Source organism: Somniosus microcephalus, chromosome 21 (assembly GCF_052327205.1).
Source record: "Somniosus microcephalus isolate GS21.2 chromosome 21, FLI_Smic_1.0, whole genome shotgun sequence".
Taxonomy (NCBI): domain Eukaryota; kingdom Metazoa; phylum Chordata; class Chondrichthyes; order Squaliformes; family Somniosidae; genus Somniosus; species Somniosus microcephalus.
The window spans coordinates 30,997,987-31,022,869 of NC_141007.1; the positions used below are offsets into that span (position 1 = coordinate 30,997,987).

At 44.9% G+C, this 24,883-nt stretch overlaps 1 long non-coding RNA gene across 3 annotated transcripts in view; it reads right to left on the bottom strand.

Annotated features, from left to right (window-relative positions):
- The window catches only part of LOC147102684 (uncharacterized), a 316,332-nt gene that overhangs the window by 136,618 nt on the left and 154,831 nt on the right, over positions 1-24,883 (bottom strand). Inside the window, exon 3 of one of the 3 annotated variants that reach the window (XR_015073056.1) lies at positions 9,334-9,581. The exons of the other annotated variants lie outside the window; for them this stretch is intronic. This is a non-coding gene — a long non-coding RNA (uncharacterized LOC147102684). The remainder of the gene's footprint in view (positions 1-9,333; positions 9,582-24,883) is intronic. 3 annotated transcript variants of the gene reach the window in all.

Consider the following 24,883-nt stretch of genomic DNA (forward strand, 5'->3'; position numbering starts at 1 on the left):
GAAGTTATTTGATGACATGTCATCAGCTGGTTTCCTTAAAGGAGCCATGTCAAAATTGATCTTGATAGTTCTGTTGTCAGTGTTCTACAGCATTGAGGTGCTGCAAACACTGACAAGCACTGCACAATGGTGCAGGGCTGCACCATGGTGCAGGGCTGCACCCAGGCTCTCCCAGGACTCCCTCCATATGCTTATGGAGGGAGTCACAGCACTGCAGGGAGGTTCTCTTCCCTTCCCATAGGCGGAAGAGACCTCCCCAGGAGATCACGCAGCCGGGTTGCACATTGCACAGGGGGTCACATGCAGGAATGTCATCAGGAGGACCAGGCTGCAGTGGCGCAAACCTTTCAATGATCTGAGCAGATCACGAAACGTTACTGCCAAGCCACACTCATCACATCCACATCACTCTGCCTTCCCTATGTTTTGATTTCTTTTTGGGTTCAATAAAGACTCATTTCTGAAAGAGAATGTTGTTTAATCTAAAGTCTTGTTCAAGGCTTTCTACAGCTTTTTACAGAACACACTATGCTGTGATGCATCTAGAATGAAACTGAAAGTAAAACTCCTCTGGACTGCTTGTCTCTCACATGACCTCTGCTGGTCAGGCACAAGTAATCAAAAACACAGACAAATATGCTGTAAGGCATAAGTAATCAAACACAGACAAATATCATCACTATTTGCTGATATCATTACATCTCCCTTTCTTAAAACAAAAGTATTTTACTTTTAACTAACAACATTTAATGAACTTACATTATCATTATCATGATCAAGGTTTTTTACCCTTGCTTTGTGTGTTCACATGAAATATGTCAATACACTAGAACTTGAAGAAAGAATAAGATAACATTACTTCCTTCTTTAACAATAGTCCTTAAATTTGCTCAATGAGTCTCTCAGGAGGCTTCACGTGTCTGGAGGATTTTCTGATTGATTGTCCTTGAATCTGAGTTGTTGCCTCAGATGATTGGTTCTCAGCTGTGTGATCAGGTTGTTCACCAGTATCAGTCTCTTGACCCGCTGTGGCTGGTCCCATGAGAAGATCTCGACGATTTCTTCTCAGAACAGCACCCTCATCTGTCTGAATGGTGTATGATCTTGGTTGAACTTCACTCAGGACAGTTCCCTTCTGAGTCCATGTGTTTGTTTTGTCTTTCAACCTTACTTGGTCACCAGTGTGGAGTTCAGGTAGGTTTTGTGTTCCTCTGTCATAGTAGTACTTTTGCTTTTCTTTCTGTTGTTCTTTGAACTTCCTCACTTTCTCCCCCTCTTTTGTTTTCAGGAGGTTCTCCGGGATGGGTAGGTTTGACCTTAGCCGACGTCCCATCAGAAGTTGGGCTGGTGACATACCACACTCGAGCGGCGTTGTGCGGTATACAAGCATGCTTTGGTAGAAGTCAGTTCCACTGTCTTTTGCCTTGTACTTCAGTCTTTTCACTGTGTTTGCGGGCTCTCCTGGGTCAACAGCTCTGGACAACGTGTCTGCTGTATACATCAGCTTACCCGGTGTGTACGCAACATTCAGTTCATCATAGACTGTCTCTCTTTCACTTTCCACAACGAGGACTCTCTTTACCAGGTTCAGTCTCTCACAGGCTTTTAACCCTAGTATGGCTTGCACATCCTTTGGCACCACGATTAATGCTAGCGTGTGCTCTCTGTCCTTGTGTGTTACTTTGACAATGCATTTTCCTTTTACTGGTATATCAGTACCTGAGTATCCGGTCACTTTCACTTGTATTCCATGTAACTTTGGTCTGGGTCTAATTCTCTTAAAATCGGTCTCTGATATCACATTAACTTGTGCTCCAGTATCCAATTTAAATGGAATGTGTATGTCATTCACTTTTAGTGTCAACATCCAGTCTCTTTCTTTTTTGTTTTCAGACACAACATCTACATTGAATTCCTCTATCTCGCTTTCATCTACTGTATGGACCTTGCTTTGTTGCGCTTGGTTCTTACAGCAACGGGCATAATGGTTGTTTTTGTTGCATCTATTGCATGTTTTACCATATGCTGGACACTTTCTTGGTGGATGCTGTGTACCGCATCGACTACATGACTTCCGATTGTCTCTTTCATTTTCGTTTGCTGGCCACGTCTCTTTTTTCACATTGGCGCTCTCTTTGTTAAACGGTTTGTATCCGTTCTTTCTCACTGCATCCACGTTGCAGCTACTGTCACTGAACAGCTCCTGTGCCTGCAACTTCACAGTCTCTGTAACCCTACACAGTGCTATGGCTTTTCCCAGGTCTAGATCTTGCTCTCTTAGCAGTCTTTCCCTTAGACCATTATCTGGAATACCACACACCAGTCTGTCTTTTATCAGCGAGTCTGTCAGTTCCCCAAATTCACACTATTTGCTCCGGTTTCTCAGTTCAGTCACATACTGATCAATAGTCTCGCCGATTTTCTGTACACGTGAAAAATTTGTGCCTCTCAAAGGTCACGTTGCGTTTAGGTATGCAGTAGGCCTCAAACTGTTCCATTATTTTATCTAGCTTCATTTTGTCTCCATCAACAGCGAATGTGAAGTTATTATACACCTCCAGCGCTTCATCACCCACGACATGCAAGAACAGTGACGATTTCTGTTTATTACTTCTCGTCAGCTCCGATTGCCGCTAAATACAACTCTAAACGTTGTTTGAACCTTCTCCAATTTTCAGCCACATTACCTGTTAATTGAAGCGTCGCCGGTGGGAGTAAACCTTCCATTTTTCACTTCGTTAGCTATTCTCTAATGGTAAGCAATGATGTTCTCTTCTGGCTTGCTAATATGTGGAGAGCTGATTTCGCTTACTTGCCACAACTGCTTTCACTGTCCCATCAAGTTGCTAACTTCAGATTTTTTCTCTTTCAGCCACTTCTGACATCATGTTTTGATTTCTTTTTGGGTTCAATAAAGACTCATTTCTGAAAGAGAATGTTGTTTAATCTAAAGTCTTGTTCAAGACTTTCTACAGCTTTTTACAGAACACACTATGCTGTGATGCATCTAGAATGAAACTGAAAGTAAAACTCCTCTGGACTGCTTGTCTCTCACATGACCTCTGCTGGTCAGGCACAAGTAATCAAAAACACAGACAAATATGCTGTAAGGCATAAGTAATCAAACACAGACAAATATCATCACTATTTGCTGATATCATTACACCCTACCCCTGCACATCTTTACTCGCACCAACTTACCTTGCACCTCCACCCATCCCTCTCTACCTGCATTATCACTTCCCCATCTCACTAGCCACACCTCATACTCACCCTCAACCTCAACCTACTTTAAGCATATGAACTGACAACACACAAGGGTAGCCACTTGGGTGGTTTAGCCAATGTTCATGTGATGTGTCTGTTAATGTGTTGTCAAACATTGAAATCTATATTTTCAACATTTAACCTAATTGGACAGATCTGTGCTCACCTTTGGAAGTGTCTTAGTGAGTTCCAGTGAATGTTGAGACATAACTTCCCCACCCCTCCCACCCCCCAATTGTGAGGAGTGTGAAAGGAATGGCTTATACATTGAAGGGCTGCTTTATGGTGCTGGTGTGGGGTGGTGTCAACCTGGCACATCATGTGGCAGCCAGGGTGTACAGCGTGAAGTGAAGTAAATCTGGCCATAGTGATGCCATCACTGGCCTCCCGGGCAGCAATGTGGTCGGGTGCTGATGCCCCGTGTCCTGTGCAGCATCAGGTGATTGCGCAGAAGGATGGTATTGTTGTTGGTGATTTTGGTGTGCCTGGAGATGTTGGTGTTGGAGTTGATCGTGGTGGGATTCAGAGGACCAAGGTGAGATTTTTTCAGGGGCACCGATGTTGCTGGAATAGATGGCAGCTGAAGTTGAGATGACAGAAGCGATCTGCCAGTGGTGAGAGAGCTTGCTCCAAGGAGGTGACAGTGGATAAAGACTTTACTCCAAACACTTCCAAACTGCATACAGCTCAAAAGTGTCTTCCAAGTCCTGAAGGCTCAACCTTCTGACATTGGAAAGTGACCAGCTGTGAAATGGTAGCTTTCTTACCACTTTTGCAGCTGTCACCTATTCACAGCAATGGGGAGACATAGAGAACCCAACCTACTCACCTGACATGATCGCCGATCGATGTGAACCTCATAAAAAAGTGGTAAAATAGAAATAGGCTGGCAAAATAGTACAGGAAACGTTGTGATATCTGGCATCGACGGGACTGAGCTGTTGCCGATCTATCAAAACTGCCGGACAAACCAGCGCTAATTCTGAAGGATACGGAGGTTTTCATCTCCGTATCTGACAACAAACACTGTTGCTTAGCAACAGCTTCTAAACAGTCAGCCCGTACCTTGGAAGCGTCTCTGTAGCTTAGCAACAGCTTCAGAGAGACTTTCCAGAGCCTGACTGTTGGAAAAAAAAAGCCACGAGAAGAAAAAAAACCTAACAAAACGGCTCCGGATTTCTGCCGGTGGATCGAGGTTTCTGGACATACAACCTCCAGATAAACCAAAGTTTCCTGTAATTAACAAACTATTTTAAATGCCTCCCCCGCCACTTGGTGTCCGGGCTGTTCTGAAATCGCACACCCTACACTTTGGAAACTTACATGGAGGCGGATTCAGAGCGGGTTCCCAACGACGTGCTGTCGGTTCATCAAAAATTCCGGATATTCGAACGCTATAATAAAAGATAGGGAGAGCTGACAGCTCCGAATAAAGCAACAAACCCTGTTGCTTAGCAACAACTGTAGAACAATGGCCTCAAGTTTCAAGCATCTCTGTAGCTTAACAGCTGCAGCCACACCCTTGCACAGCACAGATGGAAGAAGGCAAATACAAATGAAGTAAAACCTACTCCTGAATTTTGCCTGTTAACCGAGATTTCCGGTTATTTAGGTGCCGGTAAATCGAAAGTTTCCTGTATGTTAAATAAGCCAAGTAGGACATTGATAGAATCACCAAGCACCCTACTGAACTAGACCCAGTAGACAGCCTCTTGGGCCTCCCCATTGGGATTTCCCAGGACTCCAACAGAGGCAAACCCTTTGATTTTCTTTAACTGCAGCCCATTGGTGCATCCCACTGAGATGACAGTAAGACAAGCGTTCAAACCCAACCCACCAGTCTCAATTATGGATGCTGGTGCATTCTGAAAAAAATCATGTACTGAATTAATGCAAAATTCTTCTAAATCCAAGAAACCAGATTTTCAACTCACTGACTATGAATGCATGGACATTTTGTCCCAGATGGTCCCTGTTCCTGGTTGGCAGCTGGTCAGCACATCAATAGCAACCCCTCACATACATCACACACCAAGTACCTGGAGAGTGTTCCATCCCAAGTGGCCTTTGAGCTGGGATACCTGTAAAAGCCACAATGGTACAACCAAAACACACCAAACACTGACACAATGGTCAAGCACCATAGCCAGCCCATGGAAACAGCCATTGACAATGGCAGTCACTCATCACCGCAATATACCATGTATACTATAGAATGTGCATTGTAATCAATTAAAAATGCGATCATTTGTTGTAACCAAATAGTAATTACAATATGGGGCAGGCGACCGAAAAATCTGGGACCTGCCTGCCATTGGAGGGGTAGTCGATCAGTAAAGGTAGTTACTTTTCTTCAGGGCTCCTGGCCTGGATCCTAGTAGTGGGGCCCACATTTTCCCTTCTGCAGGCTAACCCACCTCAACTCAGTAGCTGTACTGACCTCGCCAGATAAGCCGGGTCCTGACTGAACTCCCGATGGAGGGTGTCCCCACCGGTGACCATTTTCCTTGTAAGGAGCAGGCAGAGATCTCTCCCCTTACAAGGGCAATTCAGAAGCTCCCGGAGATGACAGAGACCCAGAACAACCGAGTCTTTGCCATGTTCTGGGATGTTAGACCAGTGTCCCGCCAGAGTTCCAGAGGGAGGCCGGTTAAACCACCCCAAGGGATTTTGAAAATGGCAAAGACTCGGCTGTTCTGGGTCTCTGTCATCTCCGGGAGCTTCTGAATTGCCTTGTAAGGGGAGAAGTCTCTGCCTGCTCCTTACAAGGAAAATGTCACCAGTGGGGCAGGAATGGGGACACCCTCTATCAGGAGCGCAGTCAGGACCCGGCTTATCTGTCCCAAGGAATTTTGGCCCAATTATATTTACTTGTGTGCAGACTCTGAAGAGTGGTGAGAGAAGAGTTCACATCCTAGAGGTCATCAAATAGCAAACAACATTCGAGTGATATTACCAAAGAATGTAAGAACTAAACTATGAGCTAACATTTCATAATACGCTGTAGATTAGAATATTCCAGTAAGTTCCTAATGTTTTCTCAATCTCCAGACATTAGTCATTGACTTCAAACAGGTTACATCATCATATTGTACGCAGTCGTCCCTTTTAATCCTGAGATTTATAGTAAAAAGACGATTGTGAGGGAGGGCTCTTGCAGCAATCTCTAATGACCAGGTTATTTCATGCACTGAACACATCCAGGATGTACACAGATATAAAAGAGCATTTGATGTAAATCTGTATTTGGATTTTTTTTTTGTCCAGCACTTTTAAAATCAACTTATCTCCAAAGTAGCATATAAGCCAACTCGACACATTTTACATGGACAGTCAGCATATGGACCGAGTGTCTGATTTTGCACTCCTATTGTAACTGCTGGGGTCATGTATTCCTGCCTATCCGGAACAGCTCCATCTGCAAGGTTCTCACGTGTTCAACAGTTCAGGTAGAACGGTGATGTGATGGAGAGGCAGAAATGTGGCAAAATACCGTTGGCATATATTCACTCGAGTTGCATAGGAAATGTTTACAAAATTAAAATACCAATCAAGAAAGTTCTCCTGAACACACTTCATAAATTCTTCCCCCTCTCTGCCCTTTACACTATTACTATCTCAGTCTATATTAGGATAGTTGAAGCCCCCCATTATCACTACTCTATAGTTCTTGCACCTCTCTGTAATTTCCCTGCAAATTTGCTCCTCTAAATCCTTCCCACTAGTTGGTGGCCTATAGAATACACCTAGTAGTGAAATGGCACCTCAATTGTTTCTCAGCTCTAACCTAATAGCTTCTGTCCTTGAGCCCCTCCAGGACATCCTCTCTCTCCAGCACTAATATTCTCCTTAATCAACACTGCCACCCCACCTCCTTTCTTTCCTTCCCTATCTTTCCTGAGCACCTTATATCCATGTAGCTCTCAGCCTCACAGATGTACTTCAGTGACGTCAGCCGCTGCTCAAGCTCCAAAACCAGGAGCTTGAGCTCCTCCAGCTGACGACACTTCCTGCACACGTGGTTCTCCAGGACATGGGAAGCATCCTGAAGTTCCCACATGGCACAAAATGTGCATTCCACGGGACTGAGGTGCCCTGCCATGCCTCTACTTAATAGGCTATTAAGTAACTTAACAGAAATAAACTTAAGACTTAAAAAAATATCACCAACTACTCATCAATCAGCTCCTTCCCTTGCACTGACGTCACTTACCTCGCGCTCCCTGACACTCGCGCTCTCTCCGGGCTCTGGGCTCTTGGGCCTACTTTTATCTGCGGCCACTTCTCTCGCAGGTCCGCTCTCGTGTCTATTAACTTAGAGACCTTGGATTCTGTGGCTCCACTCCTCCTTTTCAGTTAGACGTCTCACCCATCTTCCTCCTCTCCACCAAATTCCTGCACTCACCAAATTCCTCCACTCTGCTTGCGATCCACTCCATTTGCGTTCTCCCAGCTCTGTGCTCAAGCTCTCGCACTCTCATTGTAACTATACAGCTACTCCATCTACCATTGGCTCAACTTTTTAAATGCTATTTTTTTAACTCAATAAATGAGTGGAATGCATCATCCGATTTGTTAAAAAGAGCACACACAGGAACTTCTGCTCATATCAACATGGTACTGTCTTGTGTAGGTCATCTCCTTCACATACATACATAAGGGTAGGAATTCTCTCACATATTAAGTATGATTTTCAATCAAGAGGGATCTATAGCACTCTTGGCAAACAAACAGAATCCTTGGCAGTTCTCTTTTATTTAATTACCAGCTGGAATCAAATCCAGCGGAGCGGTGATCTTCAAAAGAACAAAACTAGAGCTTAGAATCAACCCTGAAAATGTTAACAATAGTCAAATTAAGAACTGACAACACTCAACACTGTGTATCTGTGGTTAAATTCCCAATGGAAGAAACTGGATGTATTAAATTCTACATTTATTTCCATATTTAAAATATATGTACTCAGTCTTGTACCCGGAGGGATCTAGCTCTCAGAACTATGTGGAAATCATCAGACACTAAGTACTTAAGTGAAAAACACAACAGTCTGTCAACAGTTGGCAAAAATGTTTGCTGGTAAGTGGCAGAGGTGGAGAACAGTGAAGAAATTAGGAGATTCAATCACTCTTTTGGAAAATCTATTCAACTCACACATCTCTTTTATCAGAGTTAACGTTTTAGGTCGATGACCCTTCGTCAGAACTGACCCAGACCCAGTTCTGATGAAGGGTCATCGCCCTGAAATCGTTAACGCTGTTTCTCTTTCCACAGATGCTGCCTGACCTGCTGAGTGTTTCCAGCATTTTCTGTTTTTATTTCAGATTTCCAGCATCCGCAGTATTTTGCTTTTGTATCTTTTATCAGATGGTTCTGAAAATAATAGGACCTGGAAAAAGGAGGTCTAGAGTAAGAAGTACCTTACCAGGAACCCATGCTTTGAAATTTGAAACTTAGTGAGAAACCAGAATAGCTGTAGCCATGTTTCTGCAGAGCTTTTGAAAGGTCTGACCAATGACAGGGGAGGAAAGCTTAAAGCAATATATATATAGAAGACATAAAGAAGATCTCCCACCGATCCAGTTGCTAAGACGGCACATGTGTCAACTCTCACGTTTACTAAAATAACAAAGAATGAGGAGACCAGTCTTGGTTCTGAGGAATAGTTGTGCGATTGGAGCGTACAGGTGAGTAATGAGCCATGGACAAGTGAGTTCCCAATTAGTCTATGTAACTTTTTTTCTTTTGGATTAGTGCAATGATGGAAATGATAATGGATAGTGAAGGAAGATCCAGAGACGCCTGTGTATTTGGCTCAAATCCTCTCACTGTACACCAGATTTGATCAAATCTGTTTTGCTTTGACACAATGCCACCCGTCACCTGTACATATACTCAAGAAAAAAGAAAAGACTTGCATTTATAAAAGGCTGCATCATATATTCCTGAAACATTTCAAAGCAATTCATAGCGAATGATTTATTTTACAGTACAGAAACTCTTTTGTAGGGAAATACAGGAGTCATTTTGCACATAGCAAGATCGCACAGACAGAAATAACCACCTAACCTGTTTTTTGGTTATGCTGGTTGCCTGATGTCATTGGCCCAGACATTGGCATAACTCATTTGATAGTGTCATGGACCTTTGACATCCACAAGAACAGACAAATGGAGCTTGGGCTTAAAATCTCTTCCAAAGGACAGCACATCCTATAATTCAGCAGTAGGGTGTTCAAATCTGGGTGTGAGGCTTGAATCCACAATCTTCCGAGAGATGGGAGTGCTTGCTAACTGAGCGAAGCTGATAAAAAGAGCCTATTTTAAGAATATTTTTGTTACTTTTTTAAATAAACATGCAATATTTAAAATATCTGCACACCACCGAGCAACAAAGGCAAATTTCATTCTCGGCAACTTTCGTAGCTTGACCAGACAACTAACAGCAACAGGAAGTCTTTTTCTTTATTATTGATTTAGCTCTCGTCTGCTTCTATAGAGGGACTAGAACAACGCACACTCGTGACAGTCCAGTGACTCCACTTCTGAGTGATTTCTTTCCCTCCTGCGATCACTCTTCTTCGCCCATAGTGAAAAATAAAATTCTACCGTCAATGGAGAAGAGACATCATAATGTAATTTTGAAATGGGAATGCGGCACATTTTGAAGGAGTATTTGCATCCGATCCCCTTGGTGAAGCACAGCTGCTAAATGTATTTAAGGCAGGTTACAAATTCGGCTTCAGCACTGCCACCCAATTTGAATCGGTTTATAAAAGGAAGCCTGATTACTTCCCAACACATTTGTGCTGACAACAGTGCTGGGTTCTATATAGTTGAACGTGTAGCCCATCCAGATAAGGATGACACAAAATGCTACAATCCTGCATGACATCTGACTGTTATGTCTGACAGACTAGGCATAACAGGGGCCTCCAGCGACAGCTAAAAGTACATGGTCATTAAAATGGACTGATAGACACAACAAACGACAAAATCTTGCCCCCCCCCCCTCCACCCCGAGACAATTTTATGTAAAGTCACAGACTTGCAAAGGTTAGTATACATACTTTAATAACTACTACGTATATCCAATATATTAAACACAACATGATTAACATTGATACATATCCATCAATTGGGAAACATTCTAAGTTTTGACATTTGACAAAGTACTTTATGGTGATTTTATGACAGAGTACTGTCTTCATTGCTGCATTCTCTCCTCTAGCACTTCAGCCTAAAACACATCACATTTTATTACATTTTACACAGCAAATGATGTTGCTTGTGCCAAAACCATTATATACAATGAATGACAGTTAACGACATATTAAGATGATTTCTCTTTCCCATTTGGTTTTCCAGCTGTGTGCCAGAGACATGGGAATATGAACGATAGCCATCAGAAATCATTAGCTGTCTGACAACAATTTCCGTTCTTCAAAAGGAATGGCCAGATGCCCTTTGACCTCAGTGCTTTGACTTTGCCCATCAACACCGCCGTCAATCCTTTACCTGACACTTTCTATGTTGTATTTTTAATACGAATATGGTTGTTACAAGTATTCAAATTTAAAAGGATCTCATTTCATCTTGAAGCAATGCAAGAAGTCACACAACACCAGGTTATAGTCCAACAGCTTTATATGAAATCACAAGCTTTCGGAGCGTTGCTCCTTCGTCAGGTGAAGAAGGAGCAGCGCGCCGAAAGCTTGTGATTTCAAATAAAGCTGTTGGACTATAACCTGGTGTTGTGTGACTTCTTACATTTGTCCACCCCAGTCCAACACCGGCATCTCCACACCATCTTGAAGCAGATATGGAACTGATTTAAACAATTTTCTTAGTGTCTACCTCAGGTAAATCTGCACTGTTCAGACTGGACATTGTTTTTAATTCTTGTTTGTCCCGCTGTGCAAATCTCTGCACAGGAACATTTTCCACATAATAAAGCATTATTAAGTGCACAGAGGTGCTCCTTAGATTATTCATGTGAGTTTTCTCCAGAGGCTGTGGGTCAAAAGCTCCCTAAAATATTGCCTGGTTTTTTTCTAGACTCATCTATGTGAACTTCTGCTTTAGCCCAGCCAGTAAAAAAAAACACAAGGATTGTGGTCCTTGCCGGGCAGGAAGTCTAGTCATCAGCTTCCATGGTAGTTTTGGTGGCCCTGAGCATTTTCAAAATTGAACTAGAACGAATAGTTGCAGATGCTGACAGGATTAAATGAAATAGGGGGCAAAGAGACTCGTGTGGCGTGCAACACTGGTATAGACCAGTTGGGCTGAATGGCCTGTTTCTGTGCTGTACATTCTATGTAATTCTATATGTAATAGCTCCTAATCTTGTGTGCTCCTGGTCAACATGTGCAAAGAACAAAATATGTAGAAAGTCAAGCCTCGTGTGCCCCACAATCATTTTAATGAGTTTGCATTTGCACATTGATTTGCAAGGGAGGAGTAAGGAAAAAAAATCACTTTTACAGCGTACACCGCTGCAGACATTTTGTACAAAGGAGATTCACATTACCTCTCGCCATTCTACTCCAAAAGTATTTAGTATTTGTGTCATAAAATAAACAAGTCATTTTACTTTACAATAGTCCTCATATATTCTTTGCTTTCATATTATACTCTCCATATGTTTAAAAATACATATTTTAAAAACCTAAGGGTGGATTTTTTGATCAGTGAGAGTGGCCCATCCAATGCTAAATAAACAAGTAGAGGCTGGAAAGTGAGGACTTAGCGATCTTGCTGGGTGCCCGCTCGGAAGGTACCCCAAAACCATTTTCCAATGTGCAGTGGTGAGAGCGTCACTGGGCATACACAATTAATCACTCGGTGCAGCCTGCACACCTTTCTGTTTTACAGCCAGAAGTCTGGCTCGGCATTATTTCCAGCCACTGAAAGTGCCTCTCAATGGCCAGCAGAGCTGTCGCACATGGGGAAGGGAACCTCAACCCTCTGGACCCAACAATACAAAATCTCCTCAAAAATTAAAATGGAAGCACAAAACGAACAAATCATGACCCGAGATCTTCCTTTACATCCTCCTTTCCCTGTACATGGTATTGAGCAAATGGAAGATACTTACAGTACATGCTGCAGTACTTCACATATAGAAGTACATAGAAGTTACAGGCCATTTGTCTCCATGTGAGCAAACTATCCTAATCACATTTACCCACCTTGTTCCTCGCTCCCTTCATCCCCTTTGCCTTCATTTACCGATCCAATCTAATCTTGAATGTTAACATATTTTCTGCTTCAACCACTAATGCTGAAAGTGAATTCCACAGCCTCACAACTATCTGTGTAAAGAGATTTATCTTTCTTTGTTCCAAATCTTTTCCATTTAATTCTGTACCTGTGACCCCAGGTTCTAGAACTCTGAACTACGGCAAACAGTCTGTTACTATCCACCCTGTCTCATCATTTCATAATTTTAAAACACTTCTTTCATCTCGCCTCATAATTTGCATTATTCGAACAACAAAAAACATTTTCAAGTCTTACTTTGTGGTTGCATTTCCTCATACCAGGCAGCATCCTAATGAATCTGCTCTGTATCTCCTATAAAACCTTAATATCCTTTGTACAGCATGGCGCTCTCTATTGCAAACAATACTCTAATGAGGTCTTAAGATATTTTATAGGCTCATCATTACCTCTTGCCTTTTACACATTCGAATCCAACCTCATCAACGTGAGGTCCTGCCTTTGATGCCCTGTGAATCTATGCCCCCAAATCCGCTGCACTTCTAACTTCCCTGTGTGGGGTTAATAACATCATTGCAGAAGAACCAAACTGAGGGAGTATATTGGCCTGCGTTATTCATAGTATAAACACCTAACCAAACACTTTGACAAGTAATATTTTAATCCAGAAGTTTTCTGCAGTGCATCCATGGGGAAGGGGGGTATCACAGTGATTAGGAGAATGCTGAGACATGCTTTTTTTATTATATTAAATAATCACGTGACAATAACACATTTAGTGGTCAAAGGATGCCGTAAGTAAATGATCTTTGTTCTTACTCCCACCGTACTGTAATCTGTAACATACATTCCCAGCCAGCAGTTGAGCTCATAGAACATGCACGATCTTGCACCTGGGTAGCAGTAAATTCTAGTTTCTGCTACAGATTCTCCACATGTTCAGAGCCATGTTGGCGTAGAGGCATTGAGTGAATGTCAGGAGCTTCCTCAGCAGTGAAGTCCCAGTACACATGTCTGGTGCAGCAGCCCGGTAACAAGTTCAGCTAACCTCGCAATAGAAGGAGATATTTCATTCTGTGATACCGCAAGATCGACGAATCTCAGTATTTGGTAGTACGATACTTCAGCTTCGCCAGCTGACAGAAAACCAAATACCACGCGGCACATTTACCAGATATGCAACAGGGTAAAGCTCCAATAGAAAGGTGGATCAGAACAGAATGGTTTCAGAGGATTCTGCAGCACAGTTGGCATGCAGGAGTGGAGAAACTGTGTTAACTGCCTCACTCTAACCAGGAGGTCTCACAGTAAGACTGGAGCACAGCAAAATGCAAAGTTTAAGTGGTTTGAAAAAAAGCCTAATTAATTAAAAGGCTAAAGCACTGTTAGTATAATGGACAAAGCATTTTAAAAAAGTGTGGGTGTATAATATATATATATATTATATATATACACACACACACACACACATTTCAAAAATAAAAACAAAATGTGCCCATTTGCTGCATCGTGGAGCGGTAATATGCAGAGTTCTGGTCACAGGGTGGCATCTGGCGCAGGTCAGACATTTGCCCACACAGTAAAGAAAACACAACTTGCTGGAGAGTCGGCCCAGGCCGCTAGTTACAGTGCTATTAACAGAGGTCAAGAAGCAGGTCACAGGTCGGCCCTCTTGACTGAGGATGGTGCAAGACATAAGGAGGCCAACAGAAAGGAGATGGGATAATATAAACACCTGAGGGCCTGACGCGCTAATGAAATAAATACATCAAGGAGAAATGACTTCAAATAATAATTCTTCCTTCCTGTAAAGCTACAGCCAACACAGGGTCACTGCCCAAGTGCCCACACAGACTAGTTTTCACTCCCATGTCATTGTTTTGGTGAGAAAGCTGCAGCAGCTGAGGACATACAAGTTGAGTAATTCAAAAACAGCTGACTTGCAAAATTACTTAAAATTTTTTTTTTTTACTATTACAGGTACTGTATTTCTAAATGTTTTGTGAGCTGTAGCTCTGAAGTGCTATGGAGTCATTAATCAAGCACGCTGCAGGGTTATAATACTCCCCTTTCATTTTAAGGGAATTGTGGCAAAACCACCAATGATCTTCTGTACAAATGCATAACTGTCTTTAACCCAATGCTACAGCATCTGTGTTTGTTGGCGGAGTGTAAATAAGCTTTCTGCAAAAGCCCTGAAACGTGATGACGTCATCACGTTGGTCACGTGATGCCCCGAACGGCGGGAAACGTGATGACGTCATGACGTCAGAGAGTGGGAGGTTCTAAGCCCAGACCTCGTGTAACAAGCTGCTGAAAAGACCGGTTTGCTGTTGCTCCTGCATGTTTTTGTTTTGTTCACTTGTTTGATTAAATTCAGTTGAATTATTGAACTGACTCGACTTCAGTGCTTCAGTTAGGGATAGATCGATTCCTACATTGGTGACCCCGAAGCTTCGCGGATGATTTTCGCGGAGGAAAGTTCGAGAACAAGATGGATGTGAACGCAGCGAGTTTGAAGCTCCCTCAATTTTGGGAACGACAGGCAGCCTCCTGGTTCGTGCAAGCGGAGGCTCAGTTCCAACTTCGGAACATCGTGCTGGATCAGACCCGTTACTTTTACGTGGTCTCCGCACTGGACAGCTCGACGGCTTCCCGAATCATCAGCCTGTTGGAGAACCCGCCCGTGGATGACAAGTATGAAATGCTTAAGGCGCGCCTTATGCAAATATTCGGTCTCACGAAAGCAGAGCGCGCACGACGTTTGCTCGCACTCCCCGGGTTAGGTGACGCTAAGCCTTCCGAGTTGATGAGCCAAATGCTCACACTCCTCGGGTCTGAGCCACAGTGTTTTCTGTTTCGGGAACTGTTCCTGAGCCAGCTCCCTGAGCAGGTACAAGCAGCCCTCGCCAGGTCGGAGGCTACGGATGGCGTAGCGCTCGCGGCTGAAGCCGACACCATTCACGCGGTGATGCAACAGTACTGTGCCACTTCGAAGAGTCCCGCCTCGAGGAACCCCGCCTCGGTGCCTCCACAGACCGGCCTTTGTTACTACCACGCCCGGTTCGGACCGAAAGCCAGATACTGCCGACCCCCATGTAGTTTCGTGCCACTGGCACCGAGAAAACAGCAAAACCGTGCGCGAGAACGGAAGAACGACACCGAGGTCGGGTTCGCGTCCACAATGACGGTTGGTGATTCCGGGAAATTGATGTATATCACTGACTCCATTTCGGGCCGGCGGTTCTTGTGCGACATGGGCGCCCAGTGCAGCATCCTCCCCGCTTCGCCCCTCGACGTCGGGTCCGGGAGGCGTGGTACTCCACTACAGGCTGCCAATGGCAGCGCTATCCGTACGTTTGGGATGCGGCGAATCCGGTTGTGTCTCGGCGGGCAACTCTTCCACTGGGAGTTTATAACCGCCAAAATACCACTAGCAATCCTCGGCGCTGACTTTTTCTGTGCCAATAACCGACTGGTCGACGTACGTAATCGCCGCCTGATTCATGCCGCCTCATGGGCCCCCATCCCCTGTTTTCGGGGCTCAGGCGCGGCCCCCGCGCTCGCCTGCGCCGAGTCGACACCCGACGACTTCACCCGCCTGCTCAAGGAATTTCCGGAGCTCACTCGACCCACCTTCTCGGCGACAACCGCCAAACATGGTGTTGAGCACCACATCGCGACGACCAGCCCCCCGGTTTATGCCCGCGCTCGACGTTTGGAGGCCAGTAAACTTGAGGCCGCGAAGGCGGAATTCGCTACCATGGAGCGGTTGGGCATCGTTCGCCGGTCCGATAGTCCCTGGTCGTCTCCGCTGCATATCATGCCAAAGCCAGGCGGTGGGTGGCGGCCCTGCGGCGATTATCGGCGCCTCAATGAGGTCACGACTCCGGACCGGTACCCGATACCGTGCATCCAGGCTTTTTCCGCTCATTTAGCAGGCAATTCGTTTTTTTCCCAAGATCGACCTCATCCGGGGGTACCACCAGGTGCCCGTCCACCCCCAGGACATCCAGAAGACGGCGGTCATTGCCCCGTTTGGACTTTTCGAATTCTTACGAATGCCTTTCGGTCTCAAAAATGCGGCGCAGGCGTTCCAACGCTTCATGGGTTCGGTGCTACGGGACCTCAAATTCCTTATCATGTACCTTGATGACATCCTCGTCACCAGCGCTTCAAAGGAGGAGCATCTACGACGCCTGCGCATCCTTTTCCGCCGCCTCCAGGAGCATGGCCTTATAATTAATCCACACAAGTGTCAATTCGGACTGAGGCAGATCGATTTTCTGGGCCACCGCATCACGGCAGAAGGGGCACTGCCACTCCGGGCGAAAGTGGCGGCCATCGCTGCGTTTCCACGGCCACAATCCGTCAAAGCGCTCCAAGAATTCCTCGGCATGGTAAATTTTTACCATCGATTTGTCCCCCGGGCCGCACAGCTCATGCGGCCGCTCTACGAGGCACTCCGAGGGAAGCCGGGGAAAGAACCTGTGTCTTGGACGCCGGAGATGGACTGCGCTTTTGGGGACATGAAGGAGGCCCTCGCCAACGCGACCATGTTGGCGCACCCGCTGCCTGGCGCCACCATCGCGCTCACAACGGATGCGTCGGACTACGCCGTCGGCGCCGTGCAAGAGCAATGGGTCGATGGGGCATGGCAACCGCTGGCGTTTTTTAGTCGCCAGCTGCGTAGTAACGAACGTAGCTACAGCACGTTCGACCAGGAGCTGTTGGCGTTGTTCCTGGCCATCCGCCACTTTCACTTTTTATTGGAAGGACGCCAATTCACCGCGTTTGTCGATCACAAGCCCCTGACATTTGCCATGGCAAAGACGACTGAGCCGTGGTCAGCCCGGCAGCAACGACAACTCACCTTCATTTCTGAGTTTACCACCGATATCCGGCACGTGGCTGGGAAGGACAACGTGGTTGCCGACTGCCTCTCACGTGCGACCATCCAGGCCGTCCAACTGGGGCTCGATTATTCGCTCATGGCAGCTGACCAAGCGACGGACCCAGAAACGCAAGCTTTCCGCTCGGATTCGTCCTGCCTGCAGCCAGCAGATGTGCCTTTCCATTCGGCCGGCACCTCCTTGCTCTGCGACGTCTCCCTGGGAGACCCACGTCCAATCGTTCCGTTGTCCTGGCGCAGGAAAGTATTCGATGTCGTTCATGGACTTGCACACCCGGGCGTGCGGGCTTCACAGAAATTGTTAATGTCCAAATTCGTCTGGAGGGGAATGAGAAAAGATGCGCGCGACTGGGCCAAGACCTGCGTTGTGTGCCAGAGGGCGAAGGTACAGCGCCACATCAAAGCTCCTGTCGCCGTTTGAGGTACCGGAGCGGCGATTCGATCACATTCATGTCGACCTCGTGGGCCCACTACCGCCATCACAAGGGTTTACGCATCTTCTGACAATCGTCAACCGTACCACCAGGTGGACGGAGGCCATTCCTTTAACGTCCACCACCTCCGCGGATGTCGCCCGAGCTTTTCTTTCACCCTGGGTTGCTCGTTTCGGCGTTCCATCGGACATTTCGTCGGACTGCGGGCCGCAGTTTTCGTCTGCTTTGTGGAACACCGTGGCTTCAGGTTTGGGCACCAAGCTCCATTGGACCACGGCTTACTATCCGCAGGGCAACGGGTTATGCGAACGCTTTCACCGCTCTTTGAAGGCGTTGCTGCGGGCCACCCTCCAAGGGACCGCATGGATGGATAAGCTGCCATGGGTGATGCTCGGGTTGCGCACAGCACCTAACGAGGACCTGCAGGCATCGGCCGCTGAACTAGTTTATGGCCAGCCGCTCAGGGTGCCCGGCGACTTTCTTCTGTCACCGACGCGTCCGTGGTCAGCAGCTGAACAACTGGAGGCTCACCGGGCCGCAGCGCACTCTTTCCGGCCCATTCCGACTTCACAGCACGGACTGCCCGCGTCACATGTTCCGCTGGAGCTTATGAGGGCTAAATTTGTTTTTGTCCGACAGGATGCCCACCATAGTCCTCTCATGCCTCCATACGCAGGCCCTTTCCGAGTACTGCAGGCGGGCGCCAAGGGTTTTCTAGTGGATGTTGGAGGTAAACCCGACCACATTTCCATGGACCGCCTCAAGGCTGCACACCTGGATCTCGAGCAGCCAGTCGAGGCAGCGCAGCCGCCACGTCGTGGCCGACTGCCCGCGAGTGCCGCGCCTGGCCCGTTGTCCCCGCAACCCAGCTCATCTCCTGCACCATCCATTCCTCTCCGGGAATATCAGAGTCGCTCCGACAGGATTGTCCGACCTCCTCTGCGATTGACCTTTGCGATTAAAGACACTTCTGGGGGGGCGCATGTGGCAAAACCACCAATGATCTTCTGTACAAATGCATAACTGTCTTTAACCCAATGCTACAGCATCTGTGTTTGTTGGCTGAGTGTAAATAAGCTTTCTGCAAAAAGCCCTGAAACAACATGATGACGTCATCACGTTGGTCACGTGATGCCCCGAACGGCGGGAAACGTGATGACGTCATGACGTCAGAGAGTGGGAGGTTCTAAGCCCAGACCTCGTGTAACAAGCTGCTGAAAAGACCTGTTTGCTGTTGCTCCTGCATGTTTTTGTTTTGTTCACTTGTTTGATTAAATTCAGTTGAATTATTGAACTGACTCGACTTCAGTGCTTCAGTTAGGGATAGATCGATTCCTACAGAATCATCATTTAAAAGACAGCCCATGGTTCGAGTACAATTTTACTGCATAGACTCCTCCCATATTATGAATTTAATTTTTAGTTCCTTGCTGTCATCTGTTAAGCAGTTTGTAGAGTTTATTCGATCTTATGTTCCGACATGTTGGAAATTATCTTTCGATCATTTGCAAACATTACTTTGTATCAATAGGCATAAAGTACATCTCTCTCCCATCGTTGATTGAGCAGTTTCCTCAGCTATGCATCGCTGGTCCAATCCATGAATCACTATTCCACGAATGAACTATTGCATGCTGGCGTGGCATTCGCATTGGTTGGTTTAAAAATTTCACAACAGCATTTTCTGAAACTGGTATAATTCATGAACGCAATGTTACAGCAACTCCATGCCTGCAAAACCACACAAACCGTTATGACAATCAGCTGTACAATGACAATCAGCTGCACCTATACAAAATGCAACTGAAGTACTGTGCAGTTGTTTTACATTAAAGAATGAAACCTCTTTTAACCAGACCTGACAATAGTCAGCATTTTTAGTTAATGGACGGGTTTACTCATGCAGACCACTGCAAGTTTACAGTCCACTACTGGCCCTTCCATCGCGGTTACTGACGAGAAGTCAAACAAACAGCCCTGTTCCAAGAATTTATCACGAATTGAAGAAAAACAGTGGCTATTTCATTGAATGCGTTTTTAACGAAACTTTATGAACTGAAATTTATTAGTTAAATGAAAACAACAGTCGTATGGTGACAACAACAGACAATGCTGGAAACACTCAGCAGGTCAGGCAGCATCGTGGAGAGAGAAACAGAGTTAACGTTTCAGGTCCTTATGAAGGGTCATCGGGCTGGATTTTGCCAATGGGGAGTTTCTGGAGGCGGGACTCCCACTTGTCGGGTTTCAGTCCCGCCTCCATCGACTTGTGGCCAACCCACGCTATTTTCACTTGATTGACCTTGTTAAGCCCGCCCAGCGGGCTTAGCAGACCAATTAAGGGGAAGCCGGTTACAGAGAACATCAACTTTTGACGTTTCATCTGTCAAAAATTTTTGACAGATGAATTTTCATTGTTTGACAACTCTGTGAAGCTATCAAACACTGATATTCTCTGTAGTTTGATAAGTTCTTGAATTCAAGATCTCATCAAACCTCTTTCTTCTGCAGAAATTGCCTCCATACCCTCCTCCCCGGGGCTGGCAAGATCGCGCCCATTGACCTGAAACGTTAACTCTGTTGCTCTCTCCGCGGATGTTGCCTGACCTGCTGAGTGTTTCCAGCATTTTCTGTTGTTGTTTCAGATTTCCAGCGTCTGCAGTATTTTGCTGCTGTCATTTGATGACAGTGGGGCTGGGAATGCAAGCCAATATATCGACATAAATTTATTAAATTAAACTGCAGATATTTAATACAATAGGATTCCTGTAAATTTATTAATGAAATAAAATATGGTTTCCTGAAAATTTAGTTCGAGACATCTGGAAATACAACTGAACAGGATATGATTCCAATTTATCAGCAAAATAAAAGAAATATATAAAAAAAGGGTTGTGGCAAAATGTATTAATAAAAGTAGTCAGCATTATTAAATTAATTATGGATCAGGCGACTGCTGGCCAGAAATGTTTTTTAAAGTTATTTTCAAGTTGGAGGAGGGACTGTTAATAGTTGGAAATAAATTCAAATCAATTTATATGGCAGGAAGAGTGGGAGCGGAGGACTGGGGCTGTGAATATTTTAAGGCAGGTTTTAATTCCAGTTGCACAGGGGACGTCAGGAGCAGGTTATGTCCATGGAGGATTATACAGACGGGAGCAGGGACTGAGGAGATGGACTGCGCTGAGAATATTTAGAATTATTTTTTTTGTTGTGAGCAGAGAGTGGGGCTTGAGAAGCAGGGGCCAGGTTAAGATAGGGGAATGAGGAGTAGGGCCGTGCCAGGAATATTTTTCAGTTTTTTTCAATTTGGGGGCAATTTTATTGTTGGGAGTGGGATGAGGCCAGGGAATGAGCGTTAGGAACAGGGGCTGCAACAGGGAGCAGGGAGAGTCAGGCAACTAATTACTGACCCTTATTGTTTCTTTCCTATTAATTTAATCTTGGCCTCCATAATCTCTGCATTTGCCTCTACTTTTATCTTTAAGATCTGCCTGCGGCTCTAAAATCTGCCTGCGGATCTGCCCTGTGGACCCTTAATATTCCAGTTTGATCATCTAATATGTCCTTTAACCTACCAAGCTACTAACATCCCCTCTGCCCTTTCACATCCCACGCCCAAACATCCCGTAACATTTGCCTTCACTTCACTCCCTAAAACATTTGTCTCACTCCAGTTGCTTCTTCTTCACCTTTAGAACTTTTGCCAACTAAGATCATGGGTGACTTTCCCAGGACCTTCTACAATTGTCCTCTGCACCTTTTCACCTGCTTTTAGATCAGTTTGTGCCCACAATAAGAACATAAAAATTAGGAGCAGGAGTAGGCCATATGGCCCCTTGAGCCTGCCCCGCCATTCAATAAGATCATGGCTGATCTTCGACCTTAACTCCACTTTCCCGCCCGATCCCCATATCCCTCAATTCCCCCTAGAGTCTATCTATCTCAGCCTTGAATATACTCAAAAACAGAGCCTCCACAGCCCTTTGGGGCAGAGAATGCCAAAGATTCACAACCCTCTGAGTGAAGAAGTTCCTCCTCATCTCAGTCTTAAATGGCCGACCCCTTATCCTGAAACGATGACCCCTATTTCTAGATTTTCCAGCCAGGGGATACAACCCCTCAACATCCACCCTGTCAACCCCCTTCAGAATCTTGTATGTTTCAATGAAATCACCTCTCATTCTTCTAAACCGTCTTTCAGATGAGACAGTAAACCGAGGTCCCATCTACTCTCTCAGGTGGACGTAAAAGATCCTATGGCACTATTTCGAAAGCGAGCAGGGGAGTTAGCCCAGGTATCCTGACCAATATTTATCCTACAATCAACGTCATTAAAAACAGATTATCTGGTCATCATCACATTGCTGTTTGTGGGAGTTTGCTGTGCACTAATTGGCTGCCGCGTTTCCTACATTACAACAGTGACTACACTTCAAAAAGTACTTAATTGGTTGTAAAGTGCTTTGGGACGTCCGGTGGTCGTGAAAGGCGCTATATAAAAGCAAGTCTTTCTTTTTTTTCTTTTTAAACTCCAGAGTATAGGTGCAATCTACTTAATCTCTCCTCATAGCCGACTTCAACGGGATGAGACAGAGACTGTCCACAGTAAACTGAGCAAATCTGTTAATGGGTAAAACGACAGAAGATCAGTGGGAGATGTTCAAAAAATAATTCAAGGTGATACAGAACCAGTTTATACCCCTAAGGGGCAAGAGCACTACTTGCCAAACAAATCAGCCATGGACGACGAAAGAGGTGAGGGACAGCATAAAACTAAAAGAAAAGCATACCAAAATGCAAAAAATAGCGCAGATCCTGGCAAATGGAAAAAATACATAGAACAGCGAAGGGCCACAAAACAGACAGTAAGAGCTACAAAAAGGGAGTATGAAAAGAAACTTGCAAGGGATATCAAAATCAATACGAAGAATTTTTACAATTATATTAGGAAAAAGAGGTTAGTCAGGAGCAATGTTGGACTCTTAAAAACTGAAAGCGATAATACTGTCAATGATAATAAGGAAATGGCGGACATGTTGAATAATTACTTTGCGTCAGTATTTACAGTAGAGGAAGAGGATAGCATGCTAGAAATCCCAAGGAAACGAATATTGAATCAGGGACAGGGACTCAATAAAATTAACATAAGTAAAATAACAGTGATGAAGAAAATAATGGCACTAAAGAGTGACAAATCCCCAGGACCAGATGGTTTGAATCCCAGGATTTTAAAGGAAGCAGGTGAGCACATTGCAGATGCCCGAACTATAATCTTCTCTCAATTCAGGAACCGTTCCTTTAGATTAGAAAATTGTGCATGTCACTCCGCTATATAAGAATGGCGAGAGAGAGAAACCAGGGAATTATAGACCAGTTAGCCTAACATCTGTTGTTGGGAAATTGCTAGAGTCTATAATTAAGGATAGGGTGACTGAACACCTCGAAAATTTTCATTGATCAGAGAGAGCCAGCATGGATTTGTGAAAGGCAGGTCGTACCTGACAAACCTGATTGAATTTTTTGAGGAGGTGACAAAATAGTGGACCGAAGAATGTCTATGAATGTTATTTATATGGACTTCCAGAGGCATTTGAGAAAGTCTCACATAAGAGACTGTTAACTAAGGTAGAAGCCCACAAAATTGAGGGCAAATTATTGATCTGGTTAGGAAATTGGCTGAGCGGCAGGAGACAGGCAGTAGGAATAATGGGTAGGTACTCAAATTGGCAGGAGGTGATGAGTGGTGTCCCGCAGGGATCTGTGTTGGTGCCTCAACTATTCACAGTATTTATTAATGACTTAGATGATGGCACAGAAAGTCATATATCCAAATTTGCCGATGACACAAAGATAGGCGGCATTATAGGCAGTGTAGATGAAAGCACAAAATTACAAAGGGATATCGACAGATTAAGTGAATGGGCAAAACTGTGGCAAATGGATTTCATTGTAAGCTAATGTGAGGTCATCCACTTTGGACCTAAAAAGGATAGAACCGGGTACTTTCTAAATGGTGAAAGGCTAAAAACAGTGAATCTCCAAAGAGACTTGGGGGTCCAGGTACATAGATCATTAAAATGTCATGAACAGGTACAGAAAATAATCAAAAAGGCTAATGGGATGCTGGCCTTTATATCTACAGGACTAGAATACAAGGGGGTAGAAGTTATGCTGCAGCTATACAAAACCCTGGTTAGACCACACCTGGAGTACTGTGAGCAGTTCTGGGGACCACACCTTAGGAAGGATATATTGGCCTTTGAGGGAGTGCAGTGTAGGTTTACCAGAATGATACCCGGACTCCACGGGTTAAGTTACAAGGAGAAATTACACAAACTGGGGTTGTATTCCCCAGAATTTAGAAGGTTAAGGGGTGATCTAATCGAAGTTTTCAAAATATTAACGGGAACAGATAGGGTACGTGGAGAGAAACTATTTCCACGAGTTGGGGATTCTAGGAGTAGGAGGCATAGCCTAAAAATTAGAGCCAGAACTGTCAGGAGTGAAATTAGGAAACACTTCTACACACAAAGGGTGGTTGAATTTTGGAACTCTCTTCCGCAAATGCCAACTGATGCTAAATCAATTGTTAATTTTAAATCGGAGATTGATAGCTTTTTGTTAACCAAAGGTATTAAGTGATATGGGCCAAAGGCGGGTATATGGAGTTAGGTCGCAGATCAGCCATGATCTCATGGAATGGTGGGACAGGCTCGAGGGGCTCAAAGTCCTACTCCTGTTCCTGCGTTCCTAATTGCTTGCTGTACCTGTATGCTAACTTTCTGTTTTTCCTGTACGAGGACATCTAAATCTCTCTGAACACCAACATTTAATAACTTCTCATCATTTAAAAAATATTCTGTTTTTCTATTCTTCCTACCAAAAAGTGAATAACCTCACATTTCCCCACATTATACTGCATCTGCCATTTTATTGCCCACTCACTTAACCTGTCTATATCCCTGTGTGTCTTCCTCACAGCTTACTTTCCCACCTAGCTTTGTATTGTCAGCAAACTTGGGTACATTGCACTCGGTCCCTTCACCCAA